At 38.5% G+C, this 13650-nt stretch overlaps 1 long non-coding RNA gene across 3 annotated transcripts in view; it reads left to right on the top strand.

The window, feature by feature from the left end:
- LOC309864986 overlaps positions 1-12923 on the top strand; it is an 88955-nt gene extending 76032 nt beyond the window's left edge. Inside the window, exons 6-7 of one of the 3 annotated variants that reach the window (XR_014311891.1) lie at positions 10214-10381; positions 10702-12923. This is a non-coding gene — a long non-coding RNA (uncharacterized lncRNA). Of the gene's footprint in view, positions 1-915; positions 939-10213; positions 10382-10701 lie in introns of those variants that run through there. The other 2 variants (XR_014311890.1, XR_014311892.1) reach the window with 2 other exon arrangements.
- Positions 12924-13650: the final 727 nt, after the last annotated feature.

Genomic DNA, 13650 nt, shown 5'->3' with positions numbered 1-13650 from the left:
TCTTTGTCTGTCTCAAATAAATAAATAAAATATTTTAAAAAATATTGTTAAAAAAAAAAAAAAGATCTGATGCATGGGAGATTCTCTGTTGCCGGCTTTGAAGAAACTTTCCTCCATGAGCTGGAATTCTAGCAGCGTCCAGGAGCTAAGAGACCCTGCTGATAGCTAGCATGAAAATGGGGACCTCAGGAAGGCCCTGGAAGGACCTGAACTAAAGGAACTGAACTCCATCAATAGCCTAAATGAGCTTGGCAGTGAATTCTCTGAAGCCACTAGATGAGAAACCAGGCTGGCCAACATCATGATTTTAGCCTCATATGCCATGAACAGAGAACCCAGTTACACCAGGCTGAACTTCGGATCTACAGAACTGACATCAGATCTACGTCAGATCTACAGAACTACAGACATCAGAAATGGGTATGGTTTTAAGCTGCTAAACATATGCTAATTTGTTACACAGCAATAGAAAACTAATAACCCGCCACTCATAAGTATTTACTGAATGCTTATTACATGCAAAGCAGTCATTTTTATTTCAGATTTATTTTATGTCTCTGTCGAGAACTCAGTTTAGACAAAACCAAACAAACAAAAATCCCAGACTTGCTGTGGTAATATTAATATTTCTCCTTACTTGTGGAATATTAAGAATTGCAGTCCTCTTGAGGGTAAGCAGGACTGTGTCCCTTATTCTGTCCATGGAGGGAAATGGACATAGATATCTCTTCCAGAACAATGGCTTCAATTCTCCATGTTCTCTTTCCCTGCTGCAGCAAACCCAGAAGCTCTGGATGAGCAGGAAGTGTTCTATGACGAGGAGCCCCTGTCTGCCTGGGTCTGGGGAACAGAACTTCCCACCAATCTGCTCTGAGCATATGGAGCAGCTGAGATATAAACGTTTGTTCTTTCCAGCCTCTGTGATGGCTTCATTGTTTGCTTGTGTAACACAACCTCTCCTATCCTGATTGACACGTTTGCCTTGACGGTACTGGACGAACCTGCAATACTGAACCTCACAAACCCTGACGACCATCTTGGTACATTAGCAATGGAAACCAAGTCAGCCGTTCTCAGGACCTTCTGTTGAATATATTTTGGGTAAAGAAAAAATAGAGCTGTATATACCACCGTTTTACCCTCCATGTAGGTGAGAAATGAGGAAAGGGAAGGGAGAAGTGGGATAAGACCCAGGAGAAAAGGAAATCAAGAAACAGCTTGTGGCTCTCTGACCAAGCAACTATGACTGACTGACTGGCTACAGTTAGACTCTCTGAGGTCCCCCAATATCCGTAAAGACAGACCCACTTTCCATAAGTCATTGAAACAAGTCAGCCATTAGTGTAGCAATGGGTTAAAATGAAGAAATCATTTTGTTGATTAAATGAAGAAATATTTTCAGGTAGATTTGTTCTCTAGATTTGCCGGAACACACTATCCTGCGTTGGGAGAAAGAAAGCAGGACTGTAAGCAATCTTTTATATGGGTGTTCATACTTCACATTTCTAGGTTTTATTTTTGCAGAAGCCCCACAGTATAGGTCTGTACAATAGCTAAGTTGAAGAAGCAGCTTTTATATTCCTATCAGAACACAGTCACTAACAAAGGTAACAAAAGTCTTATCATTTTGTTTGCAACTATTCTTATAATCATTCATCAGCTATCTTTGTTTTTTAAGCAAAAGGGTTAGATAAAATATTTCCTTCTTGTTAAGCTGATCATTAACGTTTAAGAATTTTAAGTGAAGAAGTTGGTCTTCTTAACCATACACAACAAAGTTATTTTGAAAATAACTTTTTTGGGGGTAAATTCCATATGACTGCTAATAAGTAAAGGTCAGAGTAAGCATCTGTCAAAAACATTATTTCAAGAAGTTTTGATATGAAGCAGGAAAACTCTACATAATGTTTAAGCTCTTAGTTTCCAGGCTCATTTCATTATCACTATTTCCCATTTATTCACTAAACAGATTAATCAACTCTGTAAGGAGTTTTTTCATCTGTTTGTGAAGTTTTTCTTTTTTTAAGATTTTATTTGTTTATTTGACAGACAGAGATCACAAGTAGGCAGAGAGGCAGGCAAAGAGAAAGAGAGATGGAAGCAGGCTCCCTGCTGAGCAGAGAGCCTGATGTGGGACTCGATCACAGGACCCTGTGATCATGACCTGAGCCAAAGGCAGAGGCTCTAACCCACTGAACCACCCAGACACCCCTGTTTGTCAAGTTTTTCAAATAGGTTTTTCTTTTTTCTTTCTTTCTTTTCTTTTCTTTTTTTTTTAAAGATTGTATGTATTTATTTATCTGGGAGAGAATGAGAGAGAGAGAGCACGAGAGGGGGAAGGCCAGAAGGAGAAGCAGATTCCCTGCTGAGCAGGGAGCCTGATGTTGGTAGGACTCGATCCCTGGACTCCAGGATCATGACCTGAGGCAAAGTCAGTCACATAACCAACTGTGCCACCCAGGCACCCCTCAAATAGATTTTTCAAACTAAAAGAGAGTTTCTTTAGAGACTTGAGAAACTCTTTTAAAACTGTTGATTCTAGGAACCCAAAACAAATAGACTTTTTTTCTTTTAGTTACTTTTTTTTCTTAAGGTAGAAAAAAGAGAAAGATAGTCTCAAAAGCATGGTTTTATTTTCCATACCTTTGTGAATCAATTTTTTATATATCAATGTAATTCTGAAAAAATTAAAAATTGAATATCCTTCAAGATCTCTCTCTCTAACATTACAAAACTAGAATCTGCAATGGAAGATATGACTTCCATGGTATAATAAATGGGTATAGATTTTGAATTCTGAGGACACCCTCAACTCCAAATGCAGAGAACATTTGGAGTAAGGAATGAGCCTTACCAAATCCAGTTTTTGGCCTGAGGAGGGGGAAGGGTACTTCAGAAGGATAAAGGAGAGCAAGACTGCATACATTTAGTATCTGGTACCTTATGAAGTTTCCCATACTTTCCCTACTGCAATGTTCAAGTTCTTCATTAGCATGGGAATTTCAAACTAACAGATGATTTTTCCTTAAATGATCAAAATTTCCATTCGGAAAATACGTGCAATAACTAACCCTAATCTGGCCACGAAACAAGAGTACCATAGAAGGCATAAAGGGCCAAGCTTTTAAGTGTGAGTTTTTTTTCCTTTCCTCCACAAAAGAAACATACATTTAGTATTTCTTTATTTAAAGACATGCCCGCCCACAAACATCTGAGAAACATCTGTAGACAGAATGCCAAAATGCATAGTCGAATTTTGACTCACACCTCACCACCCACCAAGACCCCTGTCAACTCACAATAAACACCTTTCTAGCATCTGCCCCAGAGAAAGAAACGCCACATTACCCAAAGGTCAGAGCAAACAGATGTCACTTATTGCAGACCCTAATCATATCCATATCCAACCTTAGGAGGTCTGTAGTGAAAGCCGACTTCAGGAGCAGAGGTTCCTTCAGCTCGAGGCACTCATCCCTCTGTCTTCCCCCCTCCCTCTCTCTGGAGCAAGGGGGCCTTCGAAGCGATTGTCTCTGGGGCTGTCCCGCACCCTGATGATGCATCCCATGATTGAGCACAGAGGTAAGAGAAGCAGCAGGAAATTCTTCATGGTTGGCCAGCGCCTTAGCAGTCTTCCTGCTTCTCATTTGGACATCTCTGGAATACTCTTTCAGGGAAGGTCCCGCATCAATCTCTTTGATTCCCTGTGGCAGACTTAGGACGGCTCTTCACTGTTCTCACAGCCTTTTGTATACATCTCTATACCTCCATTTAAAGACTTCATCTTATGAATAGCATCAGTTTACATCTCTGACCCCCCATGAGACTGAGTCTCAGTTGAAGGAAGAAAGAAGGGAAGGAAGGAAGCAAGCAAGCTAAGGGAGGATAAAGGACTTATATGAAGAGGCTTAATGAAGAGACAATGTCGGCAGTACAGTTTAGCGGAGGTTTTTTGTTTTGTCTTTATAAACCAGTAAAGCATAAAGCTCAATTCAATAATGATACGTGTAGTATCTGTAAGAGACATTTATTTATCTATTGATTTATTTCAAGATTTTATTTTTTAAATTAAGCTCCACACCCATGATGGGACTTGAACTCACAACCCCAAGTTCCAGAGTCACATGCTCCACCCACTGAGCCAGGTGGATGTCCTCTGTAAGAGATTTTTAAAAGAAGACAAATGTGGATATATTTTTTTCTTTTTTTGTCTTCTGGTTTCTGGTTGAATTTGGCCAATGAGAGACAATGGGAGGAAGTTAGAGGGTAGAAGGCATGGAGGAAATGAGATCAGGATATAGCTTCCGCTTTAGTTGCTTGCAAACCTCTACTGAAGGCCACAGTCTCTATCAGATGACCCCTACTTACTCTCTCCTTCCCTTGTCTCTTTAGCCCTATGGGTGGAACCAGCTTCCCAACATTGCTAGTCCCCAAATACTGACACTGTCCCTTATTGATTTTCCTCAACCTTGCTCATATCTTTGTAAATAGCCCTTTATTTCATTTGACTCCTATATTTGCTTGGGAGTGCCATTTGCTTTCTTATGGGACCCTGACTGAGATAGTAAGACACATTCTCTACCCTAAGAGTTATTTGAGTAGTCCAGTGAAGTTAAATGCACAAGTCAGGATCTTCAAGCAGAAATATAGTGAGGAATCATAAATAATTTAGAAATTAGAAGACATGGAAGTTCAGATCTCATTATATAAGCCTGTACTTGAAAGAACTGAAGAATTCCATCTCATGACTGCAAGTAAGAATCTGGAAAAAGTTTATCGTTGAATGTGATACAAAGATAAAGCAAAAAAATTGAGAAACATAGCTCACTTTTTGCAACAACTTTCAGTCTGCCAGTCTCAAGCTCAAGTAGATGCAGAAACAATATGGCTATAGCCTGGAGAGTCAGCTCTTCCCAGTTTTTTATCTGTCCATACACAAGGGGCTCCATTCTAGTGACTAAGATCTGGAGGCAGTTATGCTGTCATAAACCTAGTACCTGGTGATCCTGGACTGGCTTCTGTGCTCCCGGAAATCTTCTCTCTATCCTTATGACTGAACATCTGTTTTCTGTGTTTGTGTACCAGCTTTTCCCTACTTGGACTAAAACCTGAGTCTGACCCTTAGACCAAAGATTGGGGCCTTCCAACAAAGTCTTGTCGACTTCCCTCCCCGTGAGACAGAATAGTGCTCTAACAATGGGCTGTGCTCCCACAATGAGAGCAACCACTTCTACTTATTATCTATTTTTGCCAGGGGGTCCTTTTATATTATTGGTAAGTCTCACCAAAACCATCCAAGGCAGGTAGCATCTTTCTGTTTTGCAGAGAAATCACAATTCAGAATTAGAGATATCTAATGACTTATGATATGACTAATGACTAATGATATGACTAATGATATGATATGACTAATGACTAATGACTTAACCAAAGCTAAATGGCTAACAAGTAGAAAAGGCAGGTGTCTCTTATTCTAGAATTTATGATATTCCCACTCTATTTCACTGCCTCCTGTCTGGAACTTTGACACTATTCACTCACCACCACATGGGATAGTCAGAGAGTCAGAGATCAACGCCAGAACAGACTGGACCTGGACTGGGACAACAGGGGAAGAAGCAGACTTTGCTCCATTGTCCCAACTCCAACTAGAGCAGCTTTATTCTCCTTGCAGACATTAAGATTTCACTTTAGATCATACAGTATTTTTATGACAATCCTATAAAGCTCCAGCATTATCCCAAGGGCTTCTTTAAATACATTTTAAAATAGATGCACAAAAATGTAGGTAATTAGGGATGTTTTTTCATACAAACATAAGTACTCTGAAAGTCATTAATGTTGATTTTTAGAGAAGTTTAATTTCATGCCTGATCACCAGAATTTATAAAAGTGAAGTATAATATCCCTAAGAGCTTGAAAATTTTATTTAATTGTAAGCAACTCTTGTTTGCTTGAATTAAATGATCCCATTGAGGGATCATGGGGCTCTTGCTTTCTTTCCCTTGCCTTCTGAGTTTTTCAAGTAAAATCTATCAAATAAAAATAATTATCCAGGGGCACCTGGCTGGCACAGTCAGTTAAGCATCTGCCTTCAGCTCAGGTCATGTGGGATCAAGCCCCATGTCGGGCTTACTATTCAGCAGGGAACCTGCTTCTCCTTCTTCCTCCCCCTCCCTGCTTGAGTTCCCTCCTTAGCTGTCTCTCCGTCAAATAAGTAAATAAAATCTTAAAAAAAATAATTATCCAAGGGGGGGGGAGAGTTGGAAAAAAATCCCTGTAACATAGTGTTTCTATGTACATAGAAATATGTACATAGTATTGGTCTTCACACAGTATATCCAATTTTCCAAATATCCAATAGTTGTTTTTATGACTCTTGAGATATTTGTTGATTATTTGGAAAAATAAGAGATGTCTTTTCTGAATGCAAGTTTCTTTAAAAGAATTGATGAAGAGTCTCCTTGTTCCTTCACATCTCTTTTCTTCAGGTTCCTATGTAAAAGTGATTTCCAGGTTTGCCCATTTGTAAGGACTTCTCTGAGTCCTTTCAGTATGAGGAAAGACCTATTACCACCATATATAGGCAATACTGTATACAGGCAAAGCAATGCTAGCGGCTATAACAAAGAGCCAACATGTATGATGGTTCAAATACAACAGAAGTTTATTTCTCACTGACATAAATTCCAAAATAGATGTGTCTGACTGGCAGATGCCTTTCTTTTTTTTTTTTTCAAGGGGCAACATAGGGGCCCAGGACCATTTTTTTCTGGGCCTCCGTCATGTCATATTCAACATATCAAAGGTGTCCACGCATATTTGCCTCAAAGCAATGGAAGGGGCATAGTGTAAAAAAGGGTACTGCAAGGAAATGGTAAAATCCTCTGTTTACATCCCAGTGCCTGGAACTTGGTCCTAAGGCCATATCTAAATACCAGGGAGGCTGGGAAATATAGTCTAGCTGTGGGTCCAGAAAGAAGGGGAAATGGGTTTATTGAGTCTATAATGTAGATTCAGAGTCAGACAGACCAGGATGAAAATTCTAGCTCTGCAAATACTTTTTAATGTAAGTCTTCATGCTTCAATTTCCTTACCTTTTAAGGGATAATAAAACCTATTTCATCAATTGTTGCTAAGCTTAAATAAAATAATACATCTACAATGATTAGCACATAGTATTTTTAGTGGTGTCTGAAAGGCCAAGACATATTTTGTATTATGGTGATACAGTTCTGTAAATTTATGGACTTTTACCTGGTCCCCAAAAAGCTTTGTGATATCAAAAGGCCCTCCTTAATATTTTGAAAATTCAGCAATATGTTACAAATGCATCCATGTTACCTAGTAACCTCTAATTAAGTACTAAAGAAATGCCATAAATTATTGGTAATGTATCTTGTATTGATTATCCATATTTCAAGTTACCCTTACAATATTTTATAAATTAAGCTAAGAAATTGACTTTTTTTCTATTTCACCATAGTTGTTTTGGTGAATGGATACAGTTTGGGGGAAATACAAATAATGGTCACAATTTAGTTCAATCATGATGATGGCTTTTAAACCCTGTGACCAAAGTAAGGGGATAACCTTTTAAAATTCTCTTCAAAGGTGAAAAGTTTGCCAGTCTTACATGTTAAACTGTCACATATAATCCAGGTTCAGAAAAGCATTCTGCCATTTCAAAATCAGAAATCACCCAAAAACCAAAACTTTAGCATAAATGGAAAGAATTATCAGGATTACTTTTCGATAGGCTGTTCAAATCATATATATTCACCCCCCCTTTATTCCCTAGATAAATTTTATTTTTTGTGTTTCTTTATCTTATAATTTCTTTTCTTCTCCTCCTCCTTCTACTTTTTTTTTTTTTTTTTTTTTTTGGTACCAGCAGCAGTGGGATTTTTGCCAGAATTGAACTCAGCCGCTTCTCTGGGAATGTTGTCCAGTTGCTAATTTCACTACCGGAACTGTGTTCCTTTGCGTCCTGGCCTATTTCCATGCATGCCTGCACTGGAATAAAGGGTCTGACAGTTCTGTGGATAATGGTAAACATATGTAGCCAATGCTGTGCAGTTCTTTTAGAGCCAGAAAGCATTAGTAGGTATTTCAGTTGCTGGCAACAACAACAACAAAAAAACCAATGTAAAGCACTTCATCAAACACCAGAACCCAAAGAAAACTACACATCAATGATTTTAATACACAGCAAGTTTCTTCTTTCATTCTTTCTTTTCTAAATAACTAGTTAATTAAAAATGAAAGTCAGACTATTATGACAACCTAATTCCAAACTTTAAAACTACAGGGGGAAAGGCTGGTTTGAGGGGGAAAGAGAATATTACAACTTGTTTATTTTGGATACTATTCCCATTTCAAGTTAGGCTTTTTGATTCTTTAAGTGTACAAGAGAACTTTGACTTTCCTGAATACACAAGGGAAAAATCACATATTGTGATGTCATTGCCTTGAGGATTTCCCATACCACTGAGTACATTAGTCACACTGTCAATGTCAAGGAGATATAAAAGCAAAAGGGGAAAAAATATCTTCCTATGAGAATCAGTAATATTTTTTCTTTGGATACATTTATTCCAAATTGTTTCCTAAATTCCAGTGGAATTTAAGAGAGCTATCTTAAAATACATTATGACATCTGTAGTAGGTCATCTTGTGGTGTTATTTTACCAGCTTGATAAAAACATTACTATGTAATGGTAAATAAGAATTAAAGGAAGATTGCTTCGGGTGGTGTCTTATTTGCTATATAGCTCTGACCCTTTGAGTTGTTTTATTATTCTATATTGTATATTGGTGATTGAAGGAAGACATATTCTTCTAATTATACTAAAAAATGGTAATCCTCCGGGGTGCCTGGGTGGCTCAGTGGGTTAAAGCCTCTGCCTTCAGCTCAGGTCATGATCCCAGGGTCCTGGGATGGAGCCCCGCATCGGGCTCTCTGCTTAGCAGGGAGCCTGCTTCTCTTCCTCTCTCTCTGCCTGCCTCTCTGACTGCTTGTGATCTCTGTCTGTCCAATAAATAGATAAAATCTTAAAAAAAAAAAAAAAGGTAATCCTTCAAGGTTCTTATCTATGGTATTAAATGGATATGTGTGTCCCTGGCCCCTTGATTATTTGCTCTTGTCAATCCAGCTTAGCAGCTGCCTCCTCATTTGCCTAGAAAACCATCTGATGCCCCTCACTGTCTGCTTTGTTTCCTGACTTCCCGCTGATTAGAGTCCCTTCCAATATAATGGAGGACCTGTCTGCCCGAATGGTTTTAAGAGATGGGGTTTTAAGAGATGGGGTATGGTGATTCAACCTGAAGCATGAGCTTTTCTAAACTTAGAACAAATCACCCGAATCAGACCAAGAGGTGAAGAACCAGTTGTAGAGACCCAATGAAAAGAAAAGAGATATTTATTTGACCAAGAAGAATTCTACTCGGCTGCAGTTGAATCTAACATTAAAATGTTCAGTTGGCTCAATTCCCTGGAGACGGACAGAGTGTAAATAGAGAGACTTACATATACCTATTCAAACTTTTTGATACAATGGTGTAAAGCAAGTCAGAAACTTGAATTTCATTCTAATCACCAGTTAACCCTAGATACATGAGTGGGATAGAGAATAAGCTTCAAAAGAGTTGAACCATTTCACAGTTGCCCAATATTGAGTTAGATGGGGGTTTCTCAATCTTGGCACTATTGATATCGAGGCCAGATAATTCTTTGTTGTTGGGGATGAAGAGCTGCCCTGCGCATTGTAGGGTGTTGAGCAGCAACCCTGGCCTTGTCCCACAAGCTGACAGTAGGACCTCTGCCCTCATTGTGACAATCAAAAATATCTCCAGATAATGCCACGTGTCGCCTGGAGAAGGAGAACAAAATGGGCCGTGGTTAAGAAACACTGGATTGGACATGTCTGTGTCTGGAGTCTTTGAACAGAGTGGCCAGGAACTGGCCTTTCGCTTAAGCCATAGTTTCAGACTGTAGGAGTAGTGACCAGAATGCTTGACCATTGGGAAAAGAGAGAGAGGCTGTGAACTCCTTAGAATGGGGCCACTCACAAAATAAACAAGCAAACCAACTGTTCCCCTTACTCCTTTCGACCTCCCTCTTCCCCAAAATAAAATGACTGGTTTTCCCTGGAGTAGAAATATTCTGGCGATAATAAGTGCATCCATTTAATTCTTACACATTCCATCTCTCTAGAGCCGCAGTCACAGAGATACAGGTATAGGTCAGCAGACACAAACAGTTCCTGAAGCACTTTCCTCCACAACCTTAAGCGATTCTCTCAACTACCTATAAAGTCAGACTGGCTGGTGTTTTGGTGACTCTCATTTCTCCTCCAAGGAAACCAAGTCTCAGAGAGTTTAGGTAAGTTCTTCTAGATTGTAGAGAAGAGTTTGTTTCAAATCCCTGATTTCTACTGTTCCTCCTTCTTTAAAAAATGAAGGTTAAATAGAAACAGGGGGCATATGCTTGGGCCGTAAATATATTTAGTTATGTATCCCACGACCAGAGGAAGAAAAGCATCTCTTTCCCTGTGAGGGAGGAAGAAGTTTCAGTGTGTATTACCTAAGGTGACCCTTGGATTATGTACTTGGTGGAATTCACATCAACTATTTATCCATGGGGCTCTGGGAGAATGTTCTACCAGAAATAAATAAAATAATACCTAATTCTCTCTCCCTCAGCATCTAGATTTTGGATCGAATTTGAAGAAAAGGAATCATTTTCTCAACTGTGACAATGTTTGAAACAACTTCTTGAACTCATTTAGCTGCCGCTGCCGCTGATCCTATTGTTTTGTTTTTTACATCATCAGAATTTGATCAAAGGGTTCACAAAAATTAGAAATACAGAGAGCAGAACACGCTGTGCGTCAGCTGCTGTAGAGAACAGATGAAACAAACCCCAGGGTTTATCGGGGGCCTGGGACTAACCCAGCCAGCAGCTTCCAATAGAGCAAAGTCGCAAATAATTTCAAACCTTTTTTTATGAGCTTTTGTGAAAATAAATCTGGGTGCACACTAGATCAACAAGCACTCTCCAAGATGCAGGACAACCCAAAGAAGATCCTGTGATCTGGCTACATCAAATGCTGCTGCTTCAACATTAGATTGTATAATAAATGTAAGTGACAAAATAAGGAATGAACTTTTTCATGAGTTCTGAAATGATTCTACTTGTGTCATTTTCTACCATGATTATCAAGGAGTGTTGTCATCTCATTTGTGGAGGTTTTACAAGTGTTTTTTGTACAACTAATGCCTGTTCTTTTTTTTTTTTTCTTTTGAAAATGGACAGTACAGAGAAGCAATTAGAAACCGTCAATGACCTTTGTCTCTAAGAATGTATATTGCTAATTTTGAGATATTTTATTCTGGTATTTTCACTATAGATTGTCATATACAGTTAATGTTAAATGTAAGTATGTACTATCTGATATATAAAAAGCATGTAAGCCATGAGGTTTAATAATAAAGTGCATCCCTGAAAATAAACCAGGGACCAACGAGTCATTGCTAACTTGGCACTTTCCCCTGGATTCCTCCCCTACTATTTGCCTGCTTTGCTCCCTAGTCCCAAACCTAAGGGTAACCTTTATCCAGAGGTTCCCATTTGGTGACAATTTTCTCTCTCAAGAGACTTTCTGCAATTTTGGACACATTTTTGGTTTTCGAAAGAGGGCTGGGGTTTACAACCTGTATCTAATGAGTAGAGACCTGGGCTATCGCTGAACATCCAACAAGGCGTAGGTCAATCACTGACAGCTAGGTGTTACCACTTCCAATGTCAATGGGACTAACGTGGAGAAACCCTGTCTCTTCCTGTGTGTTGGATTTATCACGACCCTGCTTAAAATGATCTAAGTAATTTGTCATTTAATTTTGCTGGTTTGGGGGGCACCTGGGTGGCTCAGTCAGTTAAGTGTCTGCCTTTGGCTCAGGTCATGATCCCAGGGTCCTGGGATCAAGCCCCACATCAGCGTCCCTGCTCAATGGGAAGCCTGCTTCTCCCTCTGCCCCTCCCGCTCCTTGGGCGCTCTCACGCATGTGCTCTCTCTCTCTCAATCTGTCAAATAAATAAAAAAATCTTAAAAAAAATTTTTTTTTGCTGGTTTGGGATTTTATAAAAATAGTATCATACTGCACGTAGTATTCTGTGACTTGCTTTTTTTCTCCTTAACACTTTTCTTTTAGTTTTCATTTATAATTTTACCCATTTATTTTCACTGGTGTATACTACTTCATTGTGTGAAGATGCCATAATGTATTTTTTATTCTGTCATCAATGAGTATGTTGTTTTGTTTGTTCATTGCATATATGAGCAATGCTTCTAAAACATTTTTACGCAAATCTCCTTAAGCATATATGGAACAATTTTAGTGAAGTGTGTATCTAGGATTCAAAACTCTAGGTTGTAGGGGATGTAACCATTAAATGTAAAGGATAATGCAAATTTCGATGGACTATTCTGATTTATATTCTCAGAGGCAAGGTTCATGATTTTGCCTTGCTCTACATTTCTCCAATATTTGTTAGGTTTTGCTAGTTTTTGCCAATCTAAGGAGTATTGAAAGGTAAATCAATGTGGCCTCAATTTACATCTCCTGAATTACTGGCAAGATTGAACATCTCTTTATATGTGTATTCACCATGTCTGTTTCTTCTCTGAGGATCTTGCTTTTCTCTGAAGTTTATTAGTGTTTTCCATCTTATTTGTCAGATGAAAAAGCCTTCCCCATTGGTTTGTGACATTTCCTTTATTGTGGAATATGTTCTTCTATATACTAGTCTGTTCTAAAGTTATCCATTTTGTTTCATTTATCTGTCACTTCTTTGCCAATATCATATGGTTTTAATCACCAGAATTCTATATTACATTTTATTATATGGTAGTGTGAGTGTGACTTCAATATTTCCTTTTTCAGGATTTTATAACCCATTGTTATATCTCTACTTTTATGGCCTAGGTTAATATTAAAATCATTTTTGATAAGCTAAAAATATTTATACATTTTGATTGGTAAGTAATTTATCTTGAATATTTAGTGTCATTCAGAAACATGGCATGTCTTTCTCTTCTTTCATATCTTTTGAATTACTTCTGTGGTTTACTTCATAAAAGTCACACTTTTTGCTAGTTTTTTCCCCTAGCTATTTAATGTTGTAGGTTACTATCATGAATGGAATTTTCTAACTGGTTATTACTCACATAAAGAAAATGTATTTTGGATATTTATCTCATACTTCACCACTATGCTGAATTGTCTTCCTTATTTTAAGAATTTTAGGGGTGCCTGGATGACTCAGTCAGTTAAGATTCCTACTATTGATTTCTGCTCAGGTCATGATCTCAGGGTCCTGAGATCGAGCCCCACATCTACGTGGGATTCCCTTCCTCTCCCTCTGACCCTCCGCCCCTCATGTGTGTTCTCTTGCTCTCTCTCTCTTTCACTCTCTCAAAATAAATCAACAGCATCTTTTTAAAAAAAGAATTTTTAGCTAAGTCCCTTTAGTTCTAAGCCTAAAACAATCGACACGCATATGATAATCTTTCTCTTCTCTTTAGGCATGCCTTCTATTTCTCAGAATTGTCTTACGGCATCAGCCAGAAACTTAAACCCAAATTTACCAGT

The sequence above is a fragment of the Mustela nivalis genome, assembly GCF_964662115.1.
Source record: "Mustela nivalis genome assembly, chromosome: 5".
In the NCBI taxonomy this organism is placed as follows: domain Eukaryota; kingdom Metazoa; phylum Chordata; class Mammalia; order Carnivora; family Mustelidae; genus Mustela; species Mustela nivalis.
The sequence above is the reverse complement of the archived record's forward strand: the minus strand, read 5'-3'. Positions and strand labels throughout refer to the sequence as shown.